We start from the raw sequence: 26,248 nt of genomic DNA, 5'->3' as shown, positions 1-26,248 counted from the left end.
TTTGAGAGAGGCAGAGACAGCATGAGTGGTGGAGGTGCAGGAAGACAGGGAAAGAGAGAGAATCCCAAGCTGCCAGTGCAAAGCCCAATGCGGGGCTCAAACCCATGAAGCCGTGAGATCATGACATGAGCCTAAACCAAGAGTCAGACACTTAACCGTTTTCTGATTCTAGTTTTCTGATTCTTTTTTTAAAAAAATTTTTAATGTTTATTTATTATTGAGAGACAGAGAGACACAGAGTGTGAGCAGGGGAGGCATAGAGAGAGGGGGAGACATAGAATCTGAAGTAGGCTCCAGGCTCTGAACTGTCAGCACAGAGCCTGACACGGGGCTCGAACTCACAAACTGTGAGATCATGACCTGAGCCGAAGTCGGTAGCTTAACCAACTGAACCACCCAGGCACCCCTCTAGTTTTCTGATTCTTAACTGTTTCCTTATATTTTGTTTCTGTTAATAGGTTATATTTTAAAAATAATATTTAAAAAGTAAAACAACCCCACATTTGTTGTATTTATGAAATGAGACAGTCAGTGTAAGATTTTCTACAAACTAGAACATGCAGGCCAGATGTTCCATCTTCATGGCTTGGTGAATGAATGGTCGGATGCTGGTTGGGCTCCTCTGGGGGTCTTAAGATGCAGTGGTGAAGAACAGATCATTACTTGGCTATGACAAGTGGCAATGGGGCTGGTAGGGAAATGACTCATTATTAGTATTGATCAGGGTGGGCTGTAAAGAAGATAGGTCTTGCCTTTGATTCCTTCATACTTCTTTGATCATAGAGTAGGGGCAGAAGGAACATTTATAGGAATTATAAGAACTTTACTTCTGTGTTGGATGATGCAGCTTCTTTGGCATTTCCTTCTCACCTGCTGTATTATTGTTGAGTTACATATTCTGAAAATAGTTGCCTTTAAAAAGAAACATGTAGGGTACTCTTGTTGAAAAATTTCAAGGCCTAATGATTAGGATCAAATGATGGAGGTCCAGGCATTGCAACAAAGAGTTAGGAGGTATTTGGGGTTGGATGGTTCTTTTCCAAGCTTAAATTATGTTACTCAGGAGTAAGCTTATTCTAAGTAGTTTTGTGAGCCACTTACTCTCTTACTCCAGCTCTGTTACTGCCTCCACCCTCGCTATCTACGTACCAAAATATTGTGAATAATTCACTATAAACATTGCCTAAGAAATTCTTTTTCTTTTAAATAGGACATCATGAAAGCAAGCAAAAAATCTGTTATTATACAAGTCACATATAAGATCTGTATAACAGATCATGAATGTATGATTTGAGAGGACGTAAAAGCCACAGAAATATTGTTTATCAAGGTTAAAATCATGCTTTATTCCTCTCAGCCATGGAACTTGGGCAAAAATTTTTTAAACCAGGTTTTGTCACTGTTTTGAGACCACACATGGGTTGCAGTAATTCCATGGTGCCTTCTCAGTTACCTTCTTTGAGCCTAACTCTTTCCTCAAGACATAAAACATTTTAAAAGATGAGAGGACCAACTATGGTATTTCATTTTCAGTCTCTGTCTTTACATTTTCTTTTCCTTTCAAGACTGTACTAGTTATCATCCTGACTTTGGACATATAATTGTATGGATTACACATTTAGAGCAGACTCTACTGTGTTTATTTTGGTGGTCACAGGAGTCTAATGCAGGGAGTATAAATATGGCTCACGAGATGAAGGAGCAACAGTACCATACTGCTGTATGTTTCTAAGTAAAATAAAATCCATGTATTAATTACCCACCTTGCTTTGGCTAGGTATTTAGTATTAGCCATAATTTGTCACTCTCTTCTTTTTTACTATGGTACAGGATGCTCAGGTGGCCTACACAATGTGAAAAAAGGAAGAAAGGGCTTTTGGTTATCAGTTTACCTTTTTTTTGCCATTGTGATAGTTGCTTAGGGTGCAAACTATGGCCAATTTGGAGATGCAGAGCCATGTCACTCTAAGTAAGGCTGGGACAGAGAATTTTTCTAAAACTTTTGTTTTTATTTCTTATTTTGTTTTCATTTTTAGAGAGAGAGAGAGAGAGAGAGGGAGAAAGAGAGAGAATCTCAAGCAGGCTCCACGCTCAGCATGGAGCTTGACGTGGGGCTTGATTCCATGATCCTGGGATCATGACCTGAGCTGAAATCTAGAGGTCTCAACTGAATGAGCCACCCAGGAGCCCTCCAAAGCTTTGGTTTTTAAAAGACTATTGAAAATGAAATTTTTGAACAGCCTGGAGCCATTTAGTTAGCCTGGTCATATCAGCCTCTCTCTGCCATGGTGAAACACTTTTGTAAACACACATGAATAGCCAGTTATCCTATGAAAAGATGATCCATCACATTAAGAAAATGAAAATATTAAAATGAGAATATATTTTCTACTGCTGGATAATAAAAATGAAACATTAGGACTATAACAGGTGATGGCAAAGAGAGGGAGAAATGAAACACATAATCTGTTATTGGGAGTATAAGCAGGTGCAACAACAAACAACAGTCATAATATTTAACCAATGTCAGGCATTATTACCCTTTAGTTACTGAATTGAAGGATGGTCTTTGATGGCTAGGAGGCCTAGGTAGGGTAACCAGCTTGTCCCGGTTTGCTGGGAACTTTTCTGGTTTAAAACTGAACATCCTTGAGACACCTAGGTGGCTCAGTCGGTTAAGCGTCCGACTTTGGCCTAGGTCATGATCTCACAGCTAATGAGTTCAAGCCCTGCGTCGGGTTCTGTGCTGACAGCTCAGAGCCTGGAGCCTGCTTCGGATTCTGTGTCTCCCTCTCTCTCTGCCCCTCCCCTGCTCACTCTGTCTCTCTCTCTCTTAAGAATAAATAAACATAAAATCAAACAAATAAACACACACACACACAATATTTAATAAAAAATTTGAAAATTACAAAAAGTTAAATTTTGGGGGGCCCTAAAAATTACATTTTAATGCTTCATGTCCTTTCAAGGTATATGGTAAATTTATCACATAACAAGTATTTATTGATACCTTACCGTGTATTATGTAATGTTGAAAAAAAAAAACAACAACCCCAAATCCCTGCCTTCAAAGGGCATAAATTTGGGGGGGGGGGAGAAGAACAAAAAGCCTCTACATAAATAAATATATAAATACATAGGTACAACATGTATGTTATAAAATTTCAGGTTGACGTTAGAACTGGAAAGTAATAAAGGACAAAAAAGAGAGAAGGTCAGGAGGGACTAATTTTGAGTGATCAGGAAGGCCTTTCAGAAGCTCATGACCTGTGAATAGAGTCCTGGATAAAGTGAGGAACCAGCCACATGAATATTTGGGGGGAGAAGGTTCTAGGCAGAGTGAAGAGCCACTAACTTAGCTCCCAAAGTCCATCCCAAAACCTTCCGCCTCATCCAAGGCACTATGTGCAAAAAAGGAGAGGTCTCTACGCCTCATACATCCCCAATACCTTTTATTTTTCCAGGCTCAGAGAAAATATCCTCATGCTCTCAGATAGAGCTGTCATCCCTAGGCCCCTCACCAGAGTCTATGGCCTCTGTAAGCAGAAGCATTTCTTTGAAAAAAAATTTTTTTTTCAGTATATGAAATTTATTGTAAAATTGGTTTCCATACAACACCCAGTGCTCATCCCAAAAGGTGCCCTCCTCAATACCCATCACCCACCCTCCCTTCCCTCCCACCCCCCATCAACCCTCAGTTTGTTCTCAGTTTTTAAGAGTCTCTTATGCTTTGGCTCTCTCCCACTCTAACCTCTTTTTTTTTTTTTTTCCTTCCCCTCCCCCATGGGTTTCTGTTAAGTTTCTCAGGATCCACATAAGAGTGAAACCATATGGTATCTGTCTTTCTCTGTATGGCTTATTTCACTTAGCATCACACTCTCCAGTTCCATCCACGTTGCTACAAATGGCCATATTTCGTTCTTTCGCATTGCCACGTAGTACTCCATTGTGTATATAAACCACAATTTCTTTATCCATTCATCAGTTGATGGACATTTAGGCTCTTTCCACAATTTGGCTATTGTTGAGAGTGCTGCTATAAACATTGGGGTCCAAGTGCCCCTATGCATCAGTACTCCTGTATCCCTTGGGTAAATTCCTAGCAGCGCTATTGCTGGGTCATAGGGTAGGTCTATTTTTAATTTTCTGAGGAACCTCCACACTGTTTTCCAGAGTGGCTGAACCAGTTTGCACTCCCACCAACAGTGCAAGAGGGTTCCCGTTTCTCCACATCCTCGCCAGCATCTATAGCCTCCTGATTTGTTCATTTTGGCCACTCTGACTGGTGTGAGGTGATATCTGAGTGTGGTTTTGATTTGTATTTCCCTGATGAAGAGTGACGTTGAACATCTTTTCATGTGCCTGTTGGCCATCCGGATGTCTTCTTTAGAGAAGTGTCTATTCATGTTTTCTGCCCATGTCTTCACTGGGTTATTTGCTTTTCGGGTGTGGAGTTTGGTGAGCTCTTTATAGATTTGGGATACTAGCCCTTTGTCTGATATGTCATTTGCAAATATCTTTTCCTATTCCATTGGTCGCCTTTTAGTTTTGTTGGTTGTTTCCTTTGCTGTGCAGAAGCTTTTTATCTTCATAAGGTCCCAGTAATTCATTTTTGCTTTTAATTCCCTTGCCTTTGGGGATGTGTCGAGTAAGAGATTGCTACGGCTGAGGTCAGAGAGGTCTTTTCCTGCTTTTTCCTCTAAGGTTTTGATGGTTTCCTGTCTCACTTCAGGTCCTTTATCCATTTTGAGTTTATTTTTGTGAATGGTGTGAGAAAGTGGTCTAGTTTCAACCTTCTGCATGTTGCTGTCCAGTTCTCCCAGCACCATTTGTTAAAGAGACTGTCTTTTTTCCATTGGATGTTCTTTCCTGCTTTGTCAAAGATGAGTTGGCCATACGTTTGTGGGTCTAGTTCTGGGGTTTCTATTCTATTCCATTGGTCTATGTGTCTGTTTTTGTGCCAGAAAAAAAATTTTTTTAATGTATGTTTAATTTATAGAGAATGAGAGAGAGACAGAGTACAAGCCGGGGAGGAACAGAGAGAGAAGGAGACACAGAATCCAAAGCAGGCTCCAGGCTCTGAGCTGTCAGCACAGAGAACCGGACGTGGAGCTCAAACTCATGAGCCATGAGATCATGACCTGAGCTGAAGTCAGAAGCTTAAGTGACTGAGCCACCCAGGCTCCCCTATGCAGAAGCATTTCTGAATGGAGCCCATTAACTTTCCCCTTTGGCAAGAGAATCTCCAGACCTCCAGCACTCTGATGTCCATTTGCTGTCTGGTAGGTGGAAGAGAAAAACATCTCTCATTCTTTTTGGGTCTTCAAAGAAGCCAAAAGAAATCACAGATGGTTATTGTAATAGATTATTTTGCTACATTTTGCATGATAAAATGTTTTAAAGTCTCACTGACCATAGTGCGTACTAAAACCTCAGAACCAGCCTTCAAAAAGGCAAGGAGTAGAAGGTTTTCTATAATTAGTGTACCAAAGTATCCTTATATTAGAAGGTTTTTCATGGTCAACTTATGTGATTATCTTTAGCTATGGGTGATAGAGAGTCCTGGCATAGTGAACAGATGCATAACATTGTCAAGCCACTCAGCTTCTCTGAGTGTTGGTCTCTCATCTGCCCCTACCTGAAATGTTTATTGTGTGCATTAAATAAACTAGTGAGTCTGAAGTTGCTTGGTGTCTGATATGACCTCTGCAGTAAGGGTAAGAATAATCATTTGGAATTGAAGACAACTTTTTTTTTAAATGATCTGTGATTTTGTTTTTAATTATCCTAAGCCTTTTCACATAATTTACAAATTTGTGCTGATAATATATCTTTTGTATTTTAATCCTTCTGATGAGTTGGCAAAAGCATTATTATCAATCATACATACATGGTCATTCTACCATTGGGTTTTTGAATAGGTGTTTAGAAGACAATCCTGAATTATAACTTGGTCTGATTAAGTAAAGCATTTGGAAGCCAAGTTTGCTGCTGTATCTTGTCACACTGAATCTTAAAAGCATCTGACCTTATAGATCACCTATAAAAATGTGAGAAATGTTAAATATTCTGTATTTAATATTGTACATAAACCATACTAAAATGCCTTTTGTTAAGCAAAAGGCAACTCTTTAGATGTAGGGAATTTTAATTAAACTGGTATAGTTAATACCAAAAAGATAAAGTGGACATTGGCAGCTTATCATCAGCCCTTGCCTTTAACAGGCTAACAAACGCAACTTGAAACACAATGGAGTCTTGCTGTTCTCTGAGACAGTGAAGGGATTTCCTCAGTATTTAAATATATTAATATAACCACTTATATAAATCTAAATATAAAACTAATCTCCTATAGGTTTAGAGATGACATTTACCGTCTGTGTGAAAAGCTGAACGTTGCTCATCAATTCCAGTCATATCTTCAGAAGGGGAAAACAGTGACAGCACCTGCTGAACCAGAATTACTCTCAGAGTTCAAAAAGCTGATCATATGTTTTAACTACAAGCCAATATTACTTAAATCAGCACTGTCCAAAAAAAGTATTCTCTCAGCCGTTCATGGTCTGAATTCTGGTGTATGAGATCAATTTAAATACAGGACACATGAAAGAAGTCATCAGACATTTTTTTGTTGTTGTTGTTTTATAATAAATAAGGCAGAGGCCAACTGTTGCTCCTTAGTAGCTTTTTTTTTTTTTTTTGAGATAATCTATCAAGTCTGCTCTTTCCTTTGCCTTCTTAATGCTAGCAAAGATCATTTTTATTCCAGGGATGTACTTTCTGGGATTATCCAAATACTCCATTGGTGTCTCCTCTCTCCAGGTGTTGCCTTTGTTCTTGTTGGCACCTGTGTACGAAAATCCAGGGGCCTGACCTGTCTTTTGCCCAAATAAACCATGGAGGTTTGGCCCAGACTGTGCTTCTCTCCCTTTTCCGTGGTATGGCACTGGGCACACTTCTGAACAAAAATCATCTTGCCTTCTCAACATCGCCCATTTTAAAATTTGCTCTTTTGACGTGTGCGAAATGAAGGTGACGGCTTGTAAGCCAGACGTTCCACTGTCTACTCAAGACCAATTTAATTTCAAATTCTGGTTCTGCCACTTACTAGATGTGGTTAAGTTTCTTTTCCGAGTCTTGAATTCCTCACCCATAAGCTGAACATTCATTCAAAAAACATTTTGGTAGCTTACATACATAACCAGATAATGTGTTAAGTGTTAGAAAATAACAATAATTATGATAATAATACTCATTGTGAACTCAAGTTTGTCTCGAGGAATAAATTACTTACCTATAGGATCTGTTGCATTGTTTGGTGCATAGTAAGTGGAAGTAACTATTAATATATGAGTAACGTTTGTATCTTTGGTTCAGATACTTTCCTTGAACTCTAGATTTGTATATTGAACTGCCTACTTGCTCTCTTGGCTTGTATAATATAGATGTTTCAAATTTAACACATCAAAATAACCCTATTTTTTTCCTTGTTTTCCTGCCATCGTCCTTATTTTCATAAATAGCAAAATCATCCTTTAATTTGTTTACTCATCCTTGACCTCCTGTTTTCTCTCACATGCTACATCCAGTTTTGCCAACAGATTCACCACCATTTTGTAAATAATGAAAGGAAGGCTTATAGAGTTTAAGAATTGTGTACATGATCCCACAGCTTGTAAAATAAGTAGGGACATCAGAATTCGAATTCAAGTCTTCTCATTTCCAGTCCATTGCTATTTCATTTTACTATTATGTATTTTTTAAAAGTTTATTTATTTATTTTGAGAGAGAGAGAGAGAGAGAGAGAGAGCAGGGGAGAGGCAGAGAGAGAGAGAGAGAGAGAGGGAGAAAGAAAATCACAAGCAGACTCTGAGTTATCAGCATGGAGCCCAATGTGGGGCTCAAACTCATGAACCACCAGATCATGACCTGAGGTGAAACTGAAAGTCGGATGCTTAACCAAGTAGCCACCCAAGCACCCCTAATATACTTTTTGTTATACTATTTTATGGTATTAGGGCATGAGTAAAGATTCTTCTTTATCATCTTGGTTAATTCAATAAACTAGTACATATTGATTTAATGCTCATAATTATCACCCCTCGCAAATACCAGAGGATATAAATGTAGCCAGAAAATTATGAAGTACTATTCAAAGAAAACTGTTTGTTTCTGAAAATCCAGTTTCAATAGGAGGACAAAAGGAGGCTTATATTCTCACATAAATAGAACTTTAATGGAGAGCAAGTTTTCAATGAGCCTGCAGTAGGAAGCTACTATCATACAAAACTGATGGCATCTTTCAGAATCTGTTAAAAGCAACAACATAAGTAATAGAGGGAATTGGAAGTCTCTTCAGATATCCATTCTGTCTAGTCATGAGGAAATCTCTGGGACATTAGGAATGGTAACGGTTTTGTTTTCAAGCAAAATAAACACTCTTCTCTGTTGCCAAACATTAGTCAGAAACCTAACAGGGAAAGAGTGAGGTGGAGAGAGAAAAGCCAGAAAGAACTTACTTTGCTGATGTAAAGAATGCTGAGTATAACTGCAGTATTAATTGCAGTAAAAAGGCACTAATTAGACTTGCATTTGGTGTTGAAAGCAGCAACTTTCTCTGTGATTTCTTAAACTCGTATTTAAATGAAAATATGGTCACTCAAGAAAATGGTTTGATTAAAACTCTTCACTTTCGACATGGGTAATTACCACAATATATTTTTATTGCAGTCTCTTTGAATATTAGTTATCTATTTAATTTTATGATGCCTGTCACTGACATACCTAACTGCCAGAAGTTGATATGGTGATACACTTATCGTTAGTGCTTACTGATGTGTGAATTAAACATTGGTGTAAAAGATGCTTCTCACAGTTATGGAAATGTTCATTAAATTGGTAAGTATAAAAACGTTTCTTTTGAGCAATTTTTAATTTAAGCAGTTATAAATACATTACACATAAGGGTATTCTGATTCATGTATTTCGGGATAGAGGGAAAAATGACTTTGGCAGGTTCCCTCTTAGAGTCATCAAATAGGTGTCTGTTTTTCTAATTAAGTATTTTGACACAAACTTTGAATGTAATAAGGTAATATCAAAAGACTGTTTACAGAAATATAACTCATAAAGCCACAGGATGATGAGCTGCCAAAAAGGGATAATTTTTAACCCTTTAAAAATTATGGTATAGAGAATGGGGGAGAGGTGGTAGTGCAGTTGTGTTTCCTGTTGGTGGGAGCACATGTGTCTTCACCAGTGAGGGCTGTGGCTTTGGCGAGAGGGAGAGAATGACCCGCACTAGGAGAGGATTTGAAACCATGATAATGAAGTCCATTTTGAAAGTCACCAGAATGTTTAATCTAGAGAGAGAAAGGTATAGACGGATGTATAGTCGTCTTAATTTTTTTTTTTTTTTTCCCTGAGACAGACACTCTGGTTAGCTGATGTCTTTGCTATACTGGTTAGTAAAAATTTTGAATTTCACCACTGCCTCTGTCTACCACATGAGATTTCCCTCAAGTGTGTCTGAGGCTATTATAATGAGGGAGATTTTTTTTTTTCACAGAGCTACTAAAAGATCTGTCAATTGAAAGGATCCGTTCTCCATTAAAGGCAGTAGGGATTATGAATAATGTTAATATATTTTTTCTGAATAGAAGTATACAGAAAAAAATATTTTGAATATATACATATATTCCAGAAAAAATATGTTTTTGGAACGAGGAACTAAATGGAAGCAGGATTCACTAATAATTTGACAGTTATGTAAGGAGTAATGTATAAAACTTCTGTTGACTGGTCCCATATTTTCAATTTATTTAAAGAATTTTTGGTGTTCATTATAGACTGGCATTCTGGCTGTCCAGCACCTACCTGCTCCTGCTCCTTAATACAACTTTGGTTGGATGGCATGTTTATTGGAAAGCTACATAATAAAATCAAGTAGAACTTAAATGTCTGGGATACAGACTCTTAAGTTCATCCTAACTCTAAAATGCTATAATAAAATATCAAAAGAAAAGATGGTATTTGGATACCATGAAAATCAAAAACATCTTGATTGAAACTATTCAGCTAGCCAATTGATCTGTTTTTGTATGTGTCTTGAAATTAAGACAAAATGATTATAGCTACAGACTAATTACCAGAAAGAACAGGCAGTAAAATTCATGCATTGTTCTTCCCATTTGGACTGTCTCTTAAAAGATTAGTATTAATTCTTGATTATAGAATCTTCCAAATGAAAATGATTTCATTTTTGACTTTTAGAATGAGATTTTTAAAAATTGTGAAGTTGATATCCAAGGTGGAGAACCAACATTTTCTTTTATTACTAAAGTTACTTGTGATTTCTAATTAAGACAGAGGCTGTTTGCTGAAGATTGTGTGAAATGTAAATATGTAAATTTTATAGTCAGCCTTTCATTTTAAACCATTAAACTATGTAATATTTTTTTTTAAATAAAATTACTCCTTGTAAAATGTTCCAATCAAACCCATGGGGTAAATACTATGTTCTTTGTGTGTGTGTGTGTGTGTGTGTGTGTGTGTGTGTGTGTGTGTATCTGTTAGTGGCCGTGGGTTTGCTATGGTTCGCTCGTACCTTTTGCTGGCCTGATGTTGCAATGGGTCAACAACTGGGATTGTCCTGTCATCTTGTCTTTGTTAATGCAGGGATCTCACTAGCTTAGGTCTTTAATATAATTCTCATTTAAGAACTTGGTCATGGCTCATGGTAATTATCCAAGAGCTAAAAAATTCAGTTTATGACTTAGACTTGTTTGCTCTTCATTACCACATTAAGTAGGAAAACTGTGAAATATTAGAGATAAACTTATAAAGAAGGAAGCTATACCTACATGAAGAAAACTATAAAATCTGTTGAAATCCTTTAACCAATCTGAAAGACAGCATTCTCTTGGCTGGGAAGACTCAATAATATAAAATGTCAGTAATACCAGATTCATACATACACTTGATACAACTCCAGCTAGAATCCCAATATTTTTAAAACACTTTGGACAAAATTATACCATTTAAATGTGAAAGAATGAACAACATGGTTAGCCAAAAATGTTAGTAAAAGAGGAACAGTGGGAATAAATTTGTTTTAACAGATATTAAAATATTAATCTATTATTAATAAACAATATGGTATTAGTATAGTACCAGAGATATATACTGGAAGGAAAAAAAAGAAGCTCAAGCTAGTATATAAGGGATTTAATATATGGAAATTTTATGGGAACAAATTTTTTATGTAGTAAGTAGTTTTCATACAATTAGCTATTCATTTGGAAGAGTGTAAAAATGGGCTCTTTATTCCTTTTATCATATACAAGATACAAAACCCAACAGGAGTAAGGATTTATGCATTACAAATTCATTGAAATAAGTTAATTTTCTACCTTCTACCAGTTAAGTTGGTGAGATTTCCTTCTTCCCTCCCTTCTTTTCTTCTCTTTTCTTTTCCTTTTCTCTTTTCCTTTATTTTCATTTCTTTCCTTTTTCCTTCCTTCCTTCCTCCTTCCCTTTTTCTTTCTTTCTTTCTTTCTTTCTTTCTTTCTTTCTTTCTTTCTTTCTTTCTTTCTTTCTTTCTTTCTTTCTTTCATTCTGCCTTCCTGCATTCCTTCCTCCCTTCCCTTCCCTTCCCTTCCCTTCCCTTCCCTTCCCTTCCCTTCCCTTCCCTTCCCTTCTTCCTCTTTTTAAAATTTAAATTCCATTTAGTTAACATACAGTATAATATAAGTTTCAGGTGTACAATATGGTGACTCAACACTTCCATATAATATTCCAGTGCCCATTACAAGTGCACTCCTTAATCCCCATCACTTATTTCACTCTCCCCTCACTGACCTCCCCTCTGATTACCATCATTTTGTTCTCTAAGGTTAAGAGTCTATTTCATGGCTTGCCTCCCTCTCTTTCTTTTCCTTTGCTCATTTGTTTTGTTTCTTAAATTCTACACATGAGTGAAATCATATGGTATTTGTCTTTCTCTGACTGACTTATTTCGCTTAGCATAATACTCTCTAGCTCCATTCATGTTGTTGCAAATGCCAAGATTTCTTTTTTTATGGCTAATATTCCGTTGTTTATATACCATATCTTCTTTATCCATTTATCAGTCAATGGGCACTTGGGCTGTTTCCATAATTTGGCTATTGTAGATAATGCTGCTATAAATACTGGGGTGCATGTATCCCTTTGAATTAATATTTTTGTATCCTTTGGGTAAATACCTAGTAGTGCAATTGCTGGATTATGGGGTAGTTCTATTTTCAACTTTTCGAGGAACCTAGTTGGAGAGGTTTTCCAAAAGTAAAGATAAATCATGGTAAGCCATGTGAACACACACATACATGTGTGCACGTGTGCGTGCGCACGCGCACACACACACACACACACACACAGGGTGAAAGCCACAGAAAACTAAATTCTAGGTTACTAACATTGATGACTTCAATGGAGATATGATGATTTAAAGAAAGGTAGAGCAAAGACAAGAAAAACAAACATACAAGAAAGAAGCAGTTAATAAAAAGTTAATTAAAAAAAGTTAATAAAAAAGTTAATAAAAGTTCACAGTAAAAATTACCCTGAAGGATGTAAAAGTGTGTATGTGTGTGTGTACACATTAAAATAATTGTGGGCACTGGGCACTAAAGTGTTAATAGTGGATGTTGCAGCTTTGAATTTCTAATGATTTTTGCTTCATTTTGCTTTTATGTTTTGATTAAATTTCATTTGCAAAGCACATTTTATGATTATATAAACAGAACAATAACTAATGAAGGATTTCTGACTGGAGGGCAGTCAGACCTGAGGGATAAGAAGAGGGAAGGGGAAGAGTCTTCCATATGCACAAGAAGATGCTAAGAGACTCTGTATTGCAGCAACTGTTCATAGTTTTTTCTTCCCTAAAGTTATTGACGTGTTAAATAAAATCACAATTTGTTATGGAATATGAAGATTTTTATATTTTCTTTTAGTTTTTACAGTGTTTGTGGAAAAAAAGGGATAAGCTTATAGAAAAGGAGGAAAATAATTTTTACTGCTTTTGTAAGTGCTATGGTTTTGCACTGTGTCAACTACTCTTGGTCTCTTTCCCACTTTTCTTTTCTCTGCGTGGTTTTGGATTAGGGTTGCCAAAAGAGAAATATATATGAATGAGATTTGGGGGGCAAAAATGAAGCAGTAGCTATTATGTTCTGACATATGTACCTAATGAACTTATGAATCTGGCTGAATAGACTTAGATATTGCCAAATAGGTTTTTGTGTGTGTATGAATTTTTGTTGTGAAAAGACAAAATGAGAAGAGAGAGATGAACTCAAGAAGAAACTGTTTGGAATATAATTGGGAGAATTTAAGGAATTCTTTTTAAGCAAAATCAGAGGAAATGTATCGTATTCAGGGTTTCTTGTGTTACAAAAATAGTTTTTCATCTTCAGTGTCTCCCAGCAAGATTCTCAGTCAGTGTTGACATCCAAGCAAAGATCGAATCTAGGCTAGTACAAACGAAGAACTCTAGAGTATGCCTGTGAGACCCTTTGTTGTGACCTGAGAAGAACTTAAGAGTGTGCTTACCAGGTATTCTAAGAATACTCTGGTATGCTTTCTCTGCTAGAAAATAAAGGCCCTGAAGGATCTTAAGGGTATGACTCTTAGGTATTTTCAACCAGGCAACAATGCTTCAAAGTATCTTAACGTCATTGTCCCACGGGACCTTGTTGCTTAGACCCAGTATTGTTTGGAAAGAAAGCGCAGTATAACTTTTGCTGAATGAAGTGGATTATGATTTGACACACAGGAAGCACACAAAGCTTTTAAAGGAATTACATAAGCTTGGTATGAGAAGGATGAGATAGTATAAAATGAAAAGGTTTTATTCCCTTAACCAGGCTGAATATAACTACTTAGTTACAAGGATGGCTATTCTCAGGGGCATAGCATAATTCAGAGGGCAGAGCCAACGTCTTTGAAGGAGCAGTCAAAGCTCCAGTGAGACAATCCCAGGAAGCATGACTGTTAACAAGAAACTGGTAACACACTCATATGGATTTCAAAACTGCTGCAGACCTGCTGTGTGCTTCCCATTTTGTCCATTTGTGAAGGGGAGTATCTATTTTAGTTATTCTTTGCTTTCTAATCAGTGTGTGGGGTGTATATGGTGGCAGCCATTTGTCTCTTTAACAATCTTCAGATTGACAGCAACCATACATGAGGAACCAAACCCAGGGAAACACAGCACAACTGTACCTGGACCTGACTCAGACCACAAGATCTTGGAGTCTGAGCCTGATGATACAATGGGACAAAAATGTTGGAAGTGTTGAGAGTTAGTGGGAGAGGCATGAATTTAGGTGGCCCAAGGGTAGACTGTGATAAATAGTAAAAAAAAAAAAAAAAAAAAAAAAGCTCTTCTGAATTCTGTTCCTCTTTACACAATTAGACATGCTCCTACTTATGTCAAAGAGTAGAGTCTAATTTCCTTCCCTTTGAATCTGGACTGAACTTAGTGCTTTTTTTGACCAACAGACTGCACTGAAAATGATTTTTTTTTAAAGTTTTAGAGAGAAATTGAGCATGTGAGTAGGGTAGAGGGGCAGAAGGAGAGACAGAGAAAATCTTAATCAGTCTCCATGCTTGCATGGACTCCAACATGGGGCTCGATCCCTCAACCCTGGGATCATGACCTGAACTGGAATCAGGAGTCAGGCACTCAACTGACGGAGTCACCCAGAGACCCCTGCAAATGAAAATGACTTTATGGGACTTCTGAAGCTAGGTGATACGCTTTACTGCTTCTGCTTTGTTCTATTGTAATGCTTGCTTATGAGACATTCTGTTTTAGAAATTAGCTGCTGCTATATGAAGCCCAGCAACATGGGAAGAACACTTGTAGGCACTCCAGGTGAACACTCCAACTGAGGTCTCTCCAAGAGCCAGCATCAGTTGCCATCTTAATGAGCAGCTCAGCTGAGCCTTAGCCGTTTTCTTACTCCAGTTGCATAGGAGAACCCAAGTGAGCACCACCAGCAGAGCTCAGTCAATTCGTAGAACTGTGAGAGAGTGTAATAAATTGCCTTAAGCTACTAGATTTTATGATGATGGTTTGTTATGTGGCAAAACACTAACATCTTTTCACACTTAGCACACTTATTTTTCTCTGCATGGTATGTCTTTGATACTTTTCAAGACTTCCAGAAGCAAATCTTTTATCTGGCCTCTACTTCAAAACTCTAAAATTCACTCTCTTTTTGTTACCAATTCACTTGTTTCTGACTCTCGCTTTTGCACTTGAGATATAATTTGTCTCATGTTAATTTGCACTTAGTTACATTTTGTTTTCAAAAGTCCTTGATTCATTTTTAAGTGACATATCCTCTGCTTTTTGCATTCAATTATAGATTTCTCAAGACAGACTCAGTCTTTTACTCTCCCAATCCTTTACAGCCCTGAAGTTTATTCTGATCCCTCAGTGATTTTAACTACTTAAACCTCTTACAGAATGCTTTTTGGAATTGGAGGATGAATTTTTACATTGTCCTAGCAACCCTACTGAACTTGTTTAATAACAACTGTTAATCACTGCATGAAATTTTCTGTTCTACACTACATTAATGGTTTGAAAATCTTTTCTTATTTTTCTTATTTTTCTCTGATCCTGTCTTGATTTGGCCCATCTACCAGTCTTCTTCATTTCCTACCCCTGTGACGCTGGTGGTTTTCTTGTCTTATGCCAAGCTTTTTCTTGCCTTAAGATTTGCCTTTAGGTTTTCTTCAACCCAAAGTTCTCTGTCCTGGCTCCTTCATACCTTCCTTCTCTCAGCTCAAATGTCATATCCTCAGAGATCGTTTCTGACCATCTACTCCAAAGTACTCCAAACTCCACTCCTGTCTCTATCCTTTTATTTGACTTATTTTCATAGCCTTTATCATTACATGGAATTATCTTTCTCATTTGTTTGCTTGCTTGTTCTATGGCTCCCCTTAATCTTGTTGTCCTCCTCTCTCACTAGTATGTGAAGTCTAAGAAAGAAGAGTTTTTTTTGGGGGGGGTGGTTAGCTTATTTCAGTTATTGCTGTATTCTCAGAGTATGGCAAATGCCTGGTGCATCATAGACATTCAATAGTTTTTTTGTTGAATGAATGAATGAGCTGTCATATTCCTCTCCCCATCAGCATTGGGTGGGCCTTGGGCAACCAGCTCAACCCAGGAGCTCTTGATCCTGCCCACTGGGAACTACAATAACAGCACCTGGTCTGGCTGGTGGACGTGGTAACAGTGTGGAGCTTTAACAAGTTTGAAAAAGCTCAACTCACTCTGCTATTAAATGGAAATATTGGAATCTTAGACTTATTAATGTTTTTGTGCTTAAAATCTGTGTTTATGCTTCAACAAGCCAGAATTGGAATGACTGGGCACCAAAATGAAACATTTTATTTTAAATTATTTTAATTACTTTGCCAAATGGAATAAGGTTTAAACAATTTAAAGACAAGCACTTTCATTAGCTTAACCTATAGGCAGAATATCTGCTTTCTCTTATTTAAATACGTATTGCAGCTTAAATAATGGAATCGGTTGTTAACCTTAACTTATTTATTGTCATACAGGTCACTTTCTCTGTAAATGCATAACATTATAAGTTCCAGAGGAAGCAATGTGGCATTCAAGATTCTACAAGGAGAATCAAGGAGAGTTGCCTGTAATAAATTTGGACATTTTTCGTTCTTTAAAAATATGTAAGTTTTAGACTTCTTAAGCTCATCCATATCATATTTTTCTCCTTCCAGGCACACAGAAGGATTATGTTTCCCCTCAGCCTTGCAATTGGGAAGGGCCATGTAACTAGTTCTGGCCAATGGGCTATGAGCACAAGAGACTTGTAATTTTGTCATGTAATCACTGGCTCGGGACCTGCAGCTCTCTCTTTCCCTTCCGTGGCGTCTCAGGAGGCTACACATTCCAGATGGTGCACACATAAGATGGGAGAACCTCTATAAACCGGGCTCCCTCAGTGACTCTCTGGTGACCTATGTGGAGTCTGTAGCATGGGTCCCTGAGTCACTGAGTCCCTAAATGACTGTCTGTGGATCTGTTTGGGAAACATAGCATGAGCCAGAAATTATAGTTTTGTCCACTGAGATTTGGTGGTTGATTGTTACTGCATTGTAGCCAATCCTAAATGCATAATATAGTTGAGGAGTAGGAGCTGGGGTTGATTTTTATTAGCTTATGTCGAGTTGAAAAGATTTATAAATATTAATAAAATCACTTTAAACTACCTTGCCATTTTTTTTTTAAAAAACAAAGAAATTTGTGCAATGTATGCTTGCATTTAATCAAGGGGAATACTTTGTGTATTCCGGATTTTTCATGGTTGTATGGAAGGAATGATCATGTACTGAGGTCTGTGGTTTTGGTATTACAGATGCCTTGATCATATGTGGATACAGAGGGGAAAACTCCAGGTCTTCTGTGATTTTATTTCACAACGCCATCTTTTATTTGCACTTAAAAGTAGCTGCAGCTACTAACACTTAAGATATTTTTTTCAGCTTTCATTGCCATGTAAATTAGCATTTTTATTACCACAAATTATTCTTGTTTGCTAATTCCAAAGATGTCCAAAAGCAAGAACAGCTTCCCGAGCTGTTAGACTTTGGAAGAGAATAGTAAATCAACGGGTAGATAGGACCATATATCATATTAAACACAGGGAATTCACCACAAAATCATTACACTAAAAAGCGACAATTTTGATTGATTAAAATGGTATGGGCTGGATAGTGTTAAATCACTATGAGTGATATGACATTATAATTTTACATAGCATATTTCTGCCAAGACAATGAAGGTAAAAGGCATTGTCATCAGATGATAACAGACAATAAGAAGAATCCTGATGTTAGATTTATTACCTGGTTTAGATTTAGAAAGAAGTAATTCTTGTCCTGTTCCACTTATCAAATGACTGTAAATTCAGTGATGATGTAAAATTCTAAGGCAGAGCCACTTATAGGTTTGACAAAGTGCCAGCTATAAAGTATTTATTGTTCTCAGTGGTTCTGCCTTACACACTTAAATATTTATCAGAAACATAAGCCCCTCTGATAAATGTTTCTGATCTTTGTGGCTAGATTTTTTTTAACATTTAGGTTTTTCATCAGAAGCCATGTCTATATTTTTATTATCTTAATAACTTTGAGCTTATAATTTGAAAAGGCAATATGTGAGTTTTAAAATTTTATTTCCTTTAACTTCTGCTTTTAAATATAACATTTTTGAGGCAGTATTCTAAGTTATAGATGAAGACTTCCTTATTTTGCCATTGCTATAGAGATGGCTCAGCCAAATTTTCTGAATTTTATCCTGATGTATATACCAGATGAGAATTACATTGATGATGGTCTAGGTGTAGTCAGAGAAAATTTATAGCATCCAGGTATATTAGGTAATTGTTTTAACGCCACCTGTCTCCATATTTTGTTTCTGAAGGACACAGGCACAGCCAGTTTCTTATGCCCGGTATAGGGGAGATCTTGTTTGGGAGCACGGCTGAACTGGACCAGGGATTAGCACCTGCAGCAGAGAAAGGCAGCACTATCCTGGCTAGTGATCTGTGTGGAGGTATGTCAGGCATGAGAACCTCAGGAAAGAGAGATATTCTGCCTAAGAGATAGGAGACTGGACCTTGTTAGACTTTCTGAAGGCATTCAAAGGTGAGACGCACAAATGGTAAAGCAACTCAGAAGCATAGAGACTCCCAAAAGGAAAGCGATTAGTAGACTCTATAATGTTGCCAAAGCTGCCATATGCAAAAGCCAACCACTGAAATAAGAACAAAGTCATTGAGCAGTAGATATTATAGAAGCTGAAATAGAAAGTAGTGGAGCCATCAGGAATTTAGAACTTGACATTTCAGAAGACTAAAAGTGGGCTGGGTTGCTACAGTAAAGCTGTTGAGATTATTATTATTATTAGTTTGTTATTCTTCATATGGCAAACTAACTTCAACTATATTAAATTGGGCTTCTCACTCTTCCTCCAACTTCAAAAAATCTAACACAGCTAAGAAAATATAATAAATGTATAAGATCACAGAATTTCAGCTCTAGAGGGGAATTTAGAGATGTCTTACCAAAATGTTTTTCTATTTATTTTTACCATGAAGATTTCAGCACAAGAGAGGATAATAACAAAGTCCCTTGTTTTGCTCTACCGGCTAATCAGACACTGTGATCATAATTTCTTAAGGCCATATACATATTTTAAGTGATTGTTTCTTCCAACCCTGGTACAAAGTAGGAGCTCAATAAGTGCTTTTTGAAGAGCAAGTCAGCAAAATCTTATGGCATTTGAGAGTTTTGATTTGATTGCAGAGCTGGTTAGTTCTAAATAGTTAAAAGAAGGGATATGGTGAAAAAAAAAAAGGGAATAGACTTTTATTTGCCCCTGCCTACTCTATTTTGCTGAAACTTTCTCTTCTGCACCCCACACATAACACTCTCAGACTCATGCTTAAATAAAGGGGTTATTAGCCTTGTTATCTGATTAAGGAGGTTTTATATCCATCAAAATTGGTCCTGGAAAATTCATTGCAGAAGGCTAGCATTTGGGGTTCAAAATTGCATGGGCAATGGAGCACTGACAGCGTCCACGTAATTTACAGTTAGGTATGCACATTTGCCTAGATTCATGGATTAAAAGTGAAAAAGGTTTTATGTTTGGAACATTTTTTGATTCAAGGATAAGGAAGGTTAGTGTGAAGCTAGGTTCTCTGACCCTCTGATGATTTACATGGAGCTTTCTGTATCAGTGTCATTTTCTTGAATATCAAAGGCTAAAGAGTATTTTGAATAAATCAAATCTTAAAAGAAGTCTCTGAGAAATATTACATATCTGTTGAGCAGGTTAAGAAGGAGACAATTAGTTGAAGCCAGGGACACTTCTTCAATTTTAGTCACCTCTGAAGGACCAACAGTGAGAGCGATCAAAGTCACACCTGCCACTTTGTTTTAACTTTCGGTTTTGTTTTCCCTTGAGATAAAGCCTTCAGAGCCAGAATAAACAATTCTGCAAAATAACATGTAGCAAAGAAAGAATTCTATTTCTGATCTTCATCTGGGGTTCATCTTAGGAGTTACAAAAATAAATCCTTATTTTTGGACAAATTCTGAATTGTGGTCTGTATTGGAGGGTTGTGTTCCTTTTGATAAGAAGCTTTCCTAGTCCACATTTCATACAAAAGGACTGCTGAGAATTGAGATGACTTATGACACATTATTAAGGACTTGGGTTTAGCATAGAGAAAAACCCAGCCATTTCCATACTGCTCTGCCTTGGAGAAGCGGGAAATACTCCAGGTCAAGGGCATATGCAAGGGCAAATTCTATTTGTTCACAAAATTATTTTACTCACAGTACCAGATGGGGTTGTTTGGATTCTGTATGACACAGCAGTCCTTCCTTATTTATTTTTTATTTTTTAAGTTTTTATTTATTTACTTATTTATTATTTTTAAAATTTAATTATTTTTTATTTACATCCAAGTTAGCATATAGTGCAACAATGATTTTGGGAGTAGGTTCCTTCATGCCCTTACCCATGTAGCCCATCCCTCCTTCCACAACCCCTCCAGTAACCCTCTGTTGTTCTCCATATTTATGAGTATCTTCTGTTTTGTCCCCCTCCCTGTTTTTATATTATTTTTGCTTCTCTTCCCTTATGTTCATCTGTTTTGTTTCTTAAAGTCCTCATATGAGTGAAGTCATATATTTGTCTTTCTCTGAGCAGTCCTTCTTTAAATTCTAGAACAAAATAAATCCTAAAGAAGGCAAAGTCAAGAAAAGTTTGGAGCCCTTATTTGTGTGAAATGAAAGAAAGAATAAGGGAGTTAGCTGATGATCCTGTAACTATGTGAACTTTGTATCATGCACTGTGTACAAAAACAATTTCACATGTTGAGATGTGTATGCTAAAGGAGATCTTAAAATTGCCCTTCCAATGTTCAGGATTGCTAGCATTTGTGAGGGAAGTCTTATGCCTTCCCAAGGAGATAAATAAGATCATCTTAATATGCTCATAATTTTTTATGAGCCAGACCTTTGTTTTAAGAATCAGTTCTAAAGGACTCCGGGGACTTTGGCTATCTTATCCTAACTTAAAAGAAGTCTGGAATTTGAAAAAGGCTCTTTCTAGTTTGATAAATTCTCATTCTGCATTAGCTGAGGAAGTTTTCATTCTCCTTAACCTAGGGTTATTCTTGAGTGTTGGGGGGACCGACTTACATGCTATATGAAGCTTCTTGAGAGGATGTTAGTATTCACACAAGATGTGGGCTATGATTTGAGACCTTCCCCAGTTCCAACAGTCAACAGTACAGGGCAAATAGGATTGGTGACTACTGAAATTCGAACTAAAAATTGCCTCTTTAATTGCTTACTTATGTGGATGCTTGATATCCATTAATTGTTGCTTTTAAAAATTGAGACTATATCCGTACATCAATCCACCCTATATGTTTTGATGCATTTCAAAATTAAATTTTCTGGTATAGATTCCAATCAGTATCCCTCATCAACCAAGCACTTTAACATAATGCATGCTAGAATTTAGTATTTGTTTTTTTTTTTTTCAGTTATGATTAAAGATAGTGGAATTCTCTTCTGAAGTTTACGATTTGATGATTTTGGCAAATGTATACTCCCTTGTAACCCCAGCAGAAATTTCCTTTGCACCCTTTCCCAGGCAATCCCTGCTTGTACCCCACTGTTCTGATTTTTTTAAATGTTTACTTATTTTTGAGAGAGAGAGAGAGAGAGAGAGAGCGTGGTAGAGGGGCAGAGGGGGGACAGAGGATCTGAAGTGGGCTCTGTGCTGAAGTTGGACGCTTGACTGACTGAGCCACCCAGGCTCACCCAAGCCACCCACCTTGTTCTGATTTTTTTCAGGATGGATTAATTGTGTTGTTCTAGAACTTCATAAAAATGGCACCATTCATATCTACACTCTTTGTAAGATTTTCACTGAGCATGTTTTTGAGACTTCATCATATTGTTATAAGTATCTGTGGCTCATTTATTTTTATTGTTGAGTACTACCTCAAATGTAATGACTAATTTGTTTGTCCTTTGTTGAAGGACACCTGTTTCCAGTTTTTGACCATTATGAATGAAGTCGCTACAAGTCTTTGTGTGGTTGTATGTTTTCATTTCTCTTGCATATATACTATGGAGTGGAATGGCTGGCTGGTCATAGCAAAGGTGCCTATTTAGTTTTATAAACATTTTCCTGAGTGAAAGGGAATGATATTTTTCCTAATTGTCACTGTAGACTCCCATCTGTAATGATTTTAATGTTTTAATTCTCCTATGCCACATTCTACTCTGAAGACGAGTATAGGAATATTGTTTTCATCATAGTATAACAATCCAGGGCTGAGCTGGGGATAGGGTCAGGAAGCAAGTATTCTGAGTTAATTCAGAGCCCTCTGTGCATTACTGTAGTCACTTCTGGATGGGTGGGAAGGTAGCTGTATTATACTACTGTGAAATAGTTGACAGACTAAGCTCTATCCTATACAAAATGTATTAGAAGAGACTAAACATAATGTATAGTAATGGTGTCAGTGTTTTCACTAAATTTGTAAGACTTATTGAAGACATTAGTAGCTATACGTGTAGAAAACTATAGACCCAGTTCTATAGGTTAAGTTCATGCACCTTGGATTTCTACTACTTAGGTTCAGTGTGTACTTTGTTCTTCATTGAGTTCATGCTAGTCCTCTATAAACGTCTAAACAAAACCCTGATTTATAAGTTTGTTGATTTTTTTAACCATAGAAACTGGCTAATATATGGTAAGATTTGAGCCATGGCATGTCTAATGTATAAGTATATTATTTTATACATAGGGAAAAACCTTCTAAACATGATGCATGCCTATGAAGTTTTCCCAAGTTAGAAAATAATATATGTTTTTCTAATTTCTCTTGATTGAAAATATGATCATTGGAATTTTCTAGATGTAAGTTTTTAATGACCTTACTTATACTTACCTAAGTTATTTCCCACTTTCCCCATTGACTTTTTAACTCTAGGATTCTTTTTTACCAGGGCTATTCTGAAAGGATCTTTGTGATAATCCAGGAGACTGTCCCTATTTTAAGGTCAGCTGATGAGCAAATCACTTCCATTGGCAACTTTGCACCGTTAAGAGCAGAAACTTCAAACACTGGGTCTGTCATTTTCTAGGGTGTCCTTTAGTATATCCCGTTTTGTCCTGGACAGATTGCAAAAGGGATCCTCCACTGGGTGGGACAATTAGAAAGTGGTGCCAGGATGCACAGGTTGTTTGGGAAATAAAGGACAGATTTCAGCACCACCTCCCCAGGGTATAGCCTGTACACGGCAGCCTCCTGGCATTTTCTATAGACTGACTCCCATGTTTCTCACCTCTGCCTTAGACTTTATTTGTTCCATACTCTGAGCCACCAGAGGGAGACCTGTGTCTTTTGAAGTTCCCAAGGCCCTAGTCTAGCATTGAGAACAGAATAAACCCTCTGGACCCTGTTCTGCTGAGATCTGTGGGTGGCAATACAAAACTACTATCTTTAAACAAAATTTAAGCATTTTTAAATAAAAATTTACAGATTTAAAAGCCATTACAAGCAATCTTAGTTTATGGTAATTAAAAAATAAATGAGGCTTCAATCTTCTATGAGGAATCAAGGCCAAGTGCCCTGTTATCATCTGTGTAGGCCTACGGAACCCAGACATGGCCAGGAACCTTTGGAGGAAGAATTTCTCTGTATCCCCATTAACTCTGACTTCCAGTTTCCCTGAATAAAGTAAGTGTCTGACATTTTATGAAGACAAATTTTCTCGATAGGGTTCACTCAAAGTAGGATTTCTCTGCTTTTAGCTTTATTAAGCTTCCTGGACACTTTGAGGATGAGAGTTCTAGACGTCTTGTAGTCATTTTGTTATTCCACAGCTGCTCCTAAAACCAGACATATTAAGGAATGTGTCGAGGCACAATGTCTAGGATGCGTTGTTGAAAGTACAAAAAGAAATTTGGAAAGAAGTTTTAGGACACTAATGACAAACATCATGTGTTTCCCAACTTTTCTTGGGGCTGTTTTTAAATGGAAAGTTGTGATAGTTTGTAGCAATTCCTCATGTGTCACTCTATTAAATACTCTTCCATTTGTCATGGGACAATAGTTACCTCTATAGGTAAGAACATCTGCCTTCCTGGAACTGAAGGTTTGAAGCATTAGACCAGCTGAACTAATTCAGGAAAAGGGTGTGTCTGTGTGTGTGTGTGTGTGTGTGTGTGTGTGTGTGTGTGTGTGTGAGATAATAATAGACCTTAAAGAACCTTTAATGATGAGATCCTAAAATTGTTAAAGGTTCTTTTGGATCTGTGAAAAAAGTTCAATTCAAATTACTTGGAGCAGGAAGGAAATGTCATAGCTCTTACAACTGGAATAGCTCACATGCCTGAAGGAATAGCGAAAGGAACTAGAACCCCACATCCTGGAATGGGTCTTAGAACCTCTGGACTCTCTTTTTCTACCCAGCTTTTATCTCTGCTGGTCTCTGATAGGCTTTGTTCTGCATAGAAACCCTTTTCAAATAATGGAGAAGACGCCCACTGGCAGCCCCAGAGTCCTACCTCCTAGACTTAGCCTAGTAAGAACCCCTTTCTGCCAGTCCAGTTCTAAGAAAGGACTCTGGTCTTCCTTACATCCTGCTTAAATGCTGGCACCAAAACCTTTTCTCTTGCCAGAGTGAGGGGGCACTACAGTGTGACAGGTTATAATTGTTAGAATTCAGAGAGGCTGGGAATAGGGTGAGGAGAGCAAGGCAGGGTCATGCAATTACAGGGACAGACACTGTCTTTCTTTAAAATCATCGTACTTTGTTCAAAAGTCTGGGGCAAGCGGAAAATAGAAGAGTAAAAGTCATGAATGCAACTTGGTAGGGTTTAAAAAGGCTAATTTGATACTCTTCCTTTGCCTGAGTTTAGTTGAGAGCTCGATACTGGGTAGAAAGTACAGACTTAAAAACATTGCTTCCCCCCTCACCCCCAACCCCAGATGAAGCTTTTGGAGAAAGTGGTTTAAATTTTTTAAATGTTTATTGTCGAGAGAGAGAGAGAGAGAGAGAGAGAGATTGAGAGAGAGCGAGCGGGGAAGGGGCAGAGAGAGAGGAGACACAGAATCTGAAGCAGGCTCCAGGCTCTGAGCTGTCAGCACAGAGCCCAGTGGGGGGCTCGAAGTCACAAGCCAGGAGATCATGACCTGAGCCAAAGTCTGACACTTAATTGACTGAGCCACGCAGGTGCCCCTGGAGAAAGTGCTTTAGAAATGATCCATTGACACTTCTCCACATCTGCCTTCACGCTTTGGATTATAGCATGTGGGACAGCACACTTCAAGGGAGGAAAGTGGCGGTGTTTAGGGGAGTTCCATTTGCCTGGATCCCTGGTTTGCATTGATTTGCGGCATCAGGAACCAAAATCTCTGATCTTCATTCCTTACAGATCTTCATAAATTAACACCACCCACCAAGTGCTTCAGTTACTCCTGATTCATGGAAAGAAAATGGGGCAAGAGATGAGGTGTGCTACCAGAGGTCTCTACCTGATACAAGGAGTCAGGGAGACAAGCTTCCATGAATAATGACTTGAAGGCCCCTATTCTTCATTTACCCTCAACTATTTGAAAATCCCATTTTCATCAAATAAAACTGGCTCTGTGACTTGACTCTGGAGTGAAGGCTAGCATTTATATTTCTGCTTAAGGAAATGCTACACATCTGAACTTATCCACTTCCCAGCTATTGTCAAGGTTGTAAAGGCCGGTGACTACTGAGTGCCTATTCCATGAAATTGTTCAGTGACTTAACTCTGGTTTGGAGTCTTGTTCAAAGTATCTTAAAGTCTGGTGGGGAGGGGTTATTAGTGAAACCAGATGAGTCATTTCATGAACTCAATCATTGCTCCAAAGCAGAGAAAGGAGACATTAGAGCAGAAGAGGCGTACTGAGGGAATCTTCATGAAGGAGATACACTTGAGTTATCCCTTGAAGGAGTATTCCAAAAGCAAAGGGAACAGCATGGGTAAAGTTACATGGGGTGGAGTATACACAGAATATTTGGGAATTGGGAAGACATTTGGCTGGTTGTGTATCTAGTAGAAGAAGGTTACCAAAGCAAATTACCAAAC

General features: G+C 37.6%; 1 long non-coding RNA gene and 1 pseudogene across 6 annotated transcripts in view; one reads left to right on the top strand and one right to left on the bottom strand.

Moving 5' to 3' along the window:
- The window catches only part of LOC147584282 (uncharacterized), a 108,124-nt gene extending 82,337 nt beyond the window's left edge, over positions 1-25,787 (top strand). For 5 of the 6 annotated variants that reach the window (XR_015248043.1, XR_015248044.1, XR_015248039.1 and 2 more), the window contains 3 exons: positions 16,627-16,755; positions 18,512-18,643; positions 25,565-25,787. This is a non-coding gene — a long non-coding RNA (uncharacterized LOC147584282). Of the gene's footprint in view, positions 1-16,626; positions 16,756-16,806; positions 17,389-18,511; positions 18,644-25,564 lie in introns of those variants that run through there. The other variant, XR_015248046.1, reaches the window with a different exon arrangement.
- On the bottom strand, positions 6,678-6,997 carry LOC147584283 (cytochrome c pseudogene; annotated as a pseudogene).
- Positions 25,788-26,248: the final 461 nt, after the last annotated feature.

Source organism: Puma concolor, chromosome A1, assembly GCF_028749965.1.
Source record: "Puma concolor isolate L17-30 chromosome A1, mPumCon1.1.hap2, whole genome shotgun sequence".
In the NCBI taxonomy this organism is placed as follows: Eukaryota; Metazoa; Chordata; class Mammalia; order Carnivora; family Felidae; genus Puma; species Puma concolor.
Note: the sequence above shows the minus strand (reverse complement) of the source record. Positions and strands in the feature narration are given on the sequence as shown.